Source organism: Cydia pomonella, chromosome 26 (genome assembly GCF_033807575.1).
Source record: "Cydia pomonella isolate Wapato2018A chromosome 26, ilCydPomo1, whole genome shotgun sequence".
Taxonomy (NCBI): domain Eukaryota; kingdom Metazoa; phylum Arthropoda; class Insecta; order Lepidoptera; family Tortricidae; genus Cydia; species Cydia pomonella.
The window spans coordinates 9,916,895-9,923,501 of record NC_084728.1 but is presented as its reverse complement, the minus strand read 5'-3'; positions in this window follow the sequence as shown (position 1 = coordinate 9,923,501).

Sequence of the window (6,607 nt, the reverse complement as noted above, 5' to 3'; positions counted from 1 at the left end):
AGTAAAATCATCTTATCTTATGTCTATTGTCCATTTCTTATCTCTCCTTATATTGGTATGCCTTCTAATTGTCAAAACTGTCACCTTTCCCGCTCTTTCTCTAATAAACTGTACATGTCCTGTGTTGTCTGTGATGTCCATAACAATAAATGTTTTTTTGTTTTAGGTACCTACCATAAGTCCTTTTACCAAACCAAAATTTATCATACACCAAACATGCTTATCGTGCGTGGTACGTCTTGAAACGTCGTCATCGGCAAAATCCCTCCTGCCAAAACACAAGAGGGGAAAGCCAGGAAAAAAATCGAGAAGGCCAAGGCCAACTGCGAACGATTTTTTTGCCTCTCTATCGCCAATATATCTATATAAATTTCAAATATGCAAGAGTAATTTTGATCAGGTCAGAGTCAGACCAAGCTAATTTGACAGTGATTTTGATAGCTCACAGTCTGTGCAAGTGTTAAGTAAACGTCATAATTTTATAGAAGTTTGATGTTTAAAATAACACTGGCACTGTTTGGGCTATCAAAATCGCTGCCAACTTAACTTGGTCTGACTCTATCGATTTTCGAAATTTAGTTATCTAAAGTGCGATGTCGCGATTGAGTTATAGCACAGTCGGAATAGAACAAACCTTGAAATCTCTTGGACAGTCCTGAACTTTGGTAGGTATGTGTGAATTAAAGGTCCATTATTCATGTCCATACTCGTACCATTTGACATTTAGGGCCCTCGAGGAATCTCAGCCATCTTGGAAAATGTGTACCATCCTGGATAAAACTCTAAATCTACCTCATGCAGGTGTACAATCGCCCTCGAATAGGGAAATTGTTTTAGACAACGAGAAATTTAACAATCTATGCCAGTGAAAGCAAATAGCTCGAAAGCCAACTCACCCGGTCTCTGCACGACGAATCGCTTTGTCGGTACCGACACTCTTCATTGGCGAGCTGATGCTGTAGTGACTCCGGTGAGGGTTTCGAGCACACAAATCGACAGTTTTTAGGTCTTTCTTATTTTTCACGACGCACGAGCTTGCGTATACGGCTATGAGCAGCCATCGAAATCTATCTACCTCAATCAATTTTTCGTGTTATGGCTCCATCAAGGTGTTGATGATTCTGCCAATGTCGAGGTTGGATAAGACACGGCTAGTATATGAATCTTATTACGGTCATAGACAGTGTTCGGTGGAGTATCCGATCTGCAAAGAAATACAAATTACGACTAACTAATAGACTACATACAACTATTAAACAATATGAACACTACACTATGTACAGAACAAACTACAGTTAAGTATTAAATCTACGAACTAATTGTACAATAATATGATACATACTACAATTTAAGATTATTTTTAGCTAGGAATTTACTCAAAATACCACAAAACGGAGTAAAAACTAAAGTTAGTAAAAAGTTAATATTTACTGGACGGCTAATCTCACGAGGAAGAAAATCATATATAGGATAACGTATTTTAGGACACTCCAATAAAATATGATTTGTAGTACCCTCGTCCAGTCCACACTCACAAATAGAGCTGTCCCTAATCCTCATTTTGGCCAAACGCACAGGGGAACAAATGAATCCAAGGCGAAGCCTAATAATACATGACGTGATTAATTTTGAAAACCCCTTGTTCTTGAAAAACCATGGTCTAACTGGGATATATGGTTGCAAGCTACCATAATGTATACTACTTCCAGTTTTATAAGACGCTTGCCACACTTTATTCCATTTTTCATATAACAAAGGTCTCACAGAGGATCTTATATCACGGATAAAACATTTATTATCTGTAATCAAGCCCTGTTGTATAGCTGATTTTGCACAAACATCTACTATTTCATTGCCCGTAATTCCGGAATGGCTAGGTATCCATGCTAACACAACTTGTAAGTTTGTTTTTTGGCATTCTCTAAGTTCATCTTTTATTTTTAAAGATAAGTAAAAATTATCCCTAGAGTGGAATGGAAGACTCACTAAATCCTGCAAGCAGCTTAGAGAATCCGTTAATATAATTGATTTGTCAAGGTTATGAGATCTAATATAAGAAACAGCTTCATATAGAGCTACAGCCTCACCAGTAAAAATTGATGTTTGAGGAGGGTTTTTGAAATTAAGAATAATTTTAAACTTGGGAATCCATACAGCTGACCCTACATAGTCCTTAGGGCTTAATTTAGAAGCATCAGTGAATATTTGCAACCATCCCTTAAAATACCGATCCATAATTTGATTAAATTCAGAATTAGCATCAGAAGATTTTTTTGATATTCCTAGGTCAAGAATGACAGAAGGTTGAAAAATTAGAGTATCATAATCAAAGTAAAACATTTGATTCTTATCAAATTGATAAACGCTACTTACACCAAACTTTTTAAAAGATTTAATTAGAGGAGGAATTACTTTATTTTTCCAGTAATTAGAAGTAGAACAAATATCTGATAGGGCTTTACATAAAGGCAATAAAGGATGAGATTTATATTGAGATATGTTTAAAAAGAATCTATCAGCTAAGTATTGTCGACGCATTACTAGTGGAGGATCCAGACACTCCACTTGCAATGCATTTGTAGGAGATGATCTCATTGCACCAACCACAATACGAAGGCATTTAGCTTGGATTCTATCTAGTTTCTCTAACAATTTCACGTTACAAGGTTCTAAAATAAAACTAGCGTAATCAAAATGGCTACGAACAATAGCATTATATAAGATTTTTTGTGAATATGGATGAGCCCCCCAACGTACACCAGACAGGGAACGCAACACATTAACACTCTTCTCACATTTACTGACAAGGTATTCTAAGTGGGATTTACCAGTCATTCTGGTATCCAGAAATACTCCCAAAAATTTTACAGACTGTACAATTTCTATTTCCTGACCATCTAGAGAAAGATCTATTTGAGGAATATTTCTTCTCCTAGTAAAAACTACAGCATTAGACTTAGAGATAGAAAGAGAAAGACCATGTGAATCCAGGTAATTTCTCAAATAGAACAGAGCCGAATTCAAACTTGAGGAAGAATCCTCAAAAGATGAAGAACTTTTGTATAAAACTATATCGTCCGCATACTGTAGGATATTACAGAACGAGATTACCGTAGAATCTAAGTCACATGTATAAAGACTGTATAAAATTGGGCTAAGGACTGATCCCTGAGGAAGACCCTTCCACACTAGTCTGGGGGGAAGAGTAGCACCATTAGCACGGACGCAAATATATCTAGACATAAATAAGTTACATATTATATTTATCAATCTCGACGGAAGATCTAGATGAAACATTTTTTGACGGAGCAATGAGAGATTAACATTATCATAAGCTGCAGCTATATCCAAAAAAACAGCAATAACATTTTCATTATTGCTAAAAGCCAAACGAATATCTGTTGTCAAAACACTGAGACTGTCTACAGTACCCATTCCTCTACGAAATCCAAATTGCGACCTAGCCAAAATATTTCGATTTTCCAGAATCCATTCTAATCGATTTTTAATTAAATGTTCTAGAATCTTAGCTAAAACAGACGATAATGCTATTGGACGATAAGAAGAGGCTTCCTTTGGGTTTTTCCCTGGTTTTAATATTGGAATCACAACTTGGGTTTTCCAAGACACAGGAACTGTACCAGTAATAAATACATGATTAATTATTTTTAGAAAATATTCTTTAGTAGTTTTAGATAATTGTGTTATAAATGAGTAGGGAATTCCATCAACACCAGGAGAGGAATCCTTCAGACGATCTATAGCACATAATAATTCAGGAAAAGAAAAGGGGTCATTCATTCTATCTGCACTATGACTAAATGAAGTCAAAGGGATAAGATCTTCAGATGGAACAAATGGAGGAGATAATCTATCCAGAAATTCATGTATCCATATTGAAGAATCATTGGATAAAGGATCATTAAAATGTTGGCTACGGCGAAATACTTTAATCTTTTTCCAAACTAAGGTTGAAGGAGATCTAGGAGATAAGGATTTACAAAAATTAGACCAACCTTCAGCTTTCTTTTTGGCAAGCAACCTCTTAGATCTAGCCATGGTTTTACGGAAGTTTAAATAATTTTCCATTGTAAGATTTACAGAGTAGATTTTTTCTGCTTTTTTACGTTCTTTAATAATATTAGTACACTCTGAATCCCACCAAGGAGGGGATGGAATTCTGTTACTAACCGTATTTTTAATAGGAATGGATTCATCGGCAGCTTGAAGAATACATTCAACGAAACTAGAATATACTTCTAAAAAGTTTAACTCATTAACCTCAGGCATGATATTAATTTTACTGTCCAACTCATCTGAAAACTTACTCCAGTCAGCCTGCATAGTTTTATATTTTAAAAGCGGCTGATATTTGGAAGGAGGAGGGCAGGCTTTAAGAATAGTTGAAACTATAGGAAAATGATCACTTCCATATGACAGATTCAATACTTTCCAGGAAATTAAAGGTGCCAAACTTGCAGATACTAAAGTGAGGTCTAAAGCACTTGGCAGTTGTAAAGGAGACACTCTCCGAGTATTAGAACCATCATTCACAACACATAAATTCAATTTATCAATCATTTCTAATAAAGTGTAAGAATTTGAGTCACATGAAGGGGAACCCCAAAGAGTATGTTTACAATTAAAATCACCCAAAACTATATATGGACCCCGAATTTGAGAAATCACCTTACTTAATTCTTTAATTAAATCATTATTGGGATAAGGTATATAAACAGATATGAAAGTAATGTCGAGCACTTTAGCAGCAGTAATATTCATTTCTGAACTGTAATTTAAAAGAGGGATACCTGAATAAGTATAAGATCTGTCAATGAGCAAGGCACATCCTGCGCCACTTCTCCCATTGTTTCTGTCATCCCTGAGACAAACATAGCCCGGGACCCTGAAGCGGGAATTAGGCTTAAGCCATGTCTCAGCAATGGCACAAACAATAGGTTTAAATTTATTTAACAAATGTAATAATTCAGATTTTTTATTTCTAATGCTTTGTGCATTCCACTGAATTATTCTGTGATCCATTGTTTGAGATAAGGGGGACAATAGGCTGAAGTTTATTAATGACTTTGTTCGGTAGGTTCTCGCCAGATTTAAGGATTATATTAACAAAGAGAGATGTCAGTGAGTCCAAGAAATTTTCGTTAGGCGTAATATCATAGTAATCATTATTTAAAGCGCATCCATTTGAAAGAGCCGACTTAGGATTACTAACAATATCTCGGTGAGCATGTATGTCATAGGATGGACTTAAAAGTTGACGAATTCTCGGCTGTTTGTATGTAATCTTTTTATAAGATTTCGGGGTTTCTTCTGTATAGTTAGGAATAGGGGCACCATGAGTTACAGGAACTCTGTCAACTTGGGAAACAGAAGAATACATTTTTTGAGCCATTTCAGAATAGCTTAGTCGAACAGAAGGGAAACGTTGAGCAGCCTCAATGTATCCAATATTTTCATCAGCCATAACAATTTTTATTTGCTTTTGTCGTTTATGTTCTGGACAAACCGGGTCAGTGGCCTTATGGCGCCCTGAACAAAATACACAAGAAACTTTGTCATCTGAAATTTGGCAAGTATCACCAGTGTGAGGCTGAGCACATGAATAGCAGCAGGGTTTTGAACGACATTTAGCAGCAATGTGACCAAATTTACAGCAAGCTTTGCATTGAATTGTAGGAAGATCATAAACCTTCACTGGCATAGACATGTTAAACAAAAATATTTTTTCTGGTAGGTCCTGTGAGTGAAAGGTTAGAACAACTGTCTTTGATGGAACCCACTCAGGGGGCTGGCCTTCTCGGTGTACCTTACGAGACAGTCGTCTAGCCTTCATTATAATACGATGTCCAAAATAGGATGGAAATTGGATACCATCTACAATTTCCTCAAGTGACCAATCCGTTGGGATGTCCTGGACAACCCCCATTCTAGAAACCAGAAATCTGGGGATGGAAGGTGTCAAATTATTGTTTCGGAGCAAATCTGAGCTAAAAAAGTCATTAGCGATTTGTGCTGATTTAAAAGATACTGCAACTTTGTTGCGCCCAAGAGATTTAATGGAGCCCTCAACAATACCTTCTATTCTATTCTTGTGAAGGAGCTGAGCCATTCTTAAGGCTTGAAGGGACAGCCCAGCAGACGGATCAGCTTCTGCTCTCTGAATGTGAACCACGAAGGGCCCCTTATCAGCATCTGAATACTTTAATGGAGCATCCGAATCACCATATCCAGGTGCAACGTATGATGTTTGGGCGGAATCAGCTGGCGAGTTTATTTTTTTTGATTGAGTAGAATTTTTTTCATCATTTCCTCGTTTGAGATTATTTTGAGGCACCACTTCCATCATTACAGATGAAGAAATTGCATCCAGAAAACTTTCATTCGTCTTTTGTTTTAACATGGAGTCGGCGTCCCCCCTATCAGGGGGATCCTTACCATTCATAATTACAGCTAATTACTTACCAGTGTCCAGTAAACTAAGCTACAATAGTAACTACCACACTAAAATAACACAACACTAAAGAGATAAACGGAAATTCCACCGGTAACAATTATTTTCAAAACTATTCAACCCGAGCACATGTGT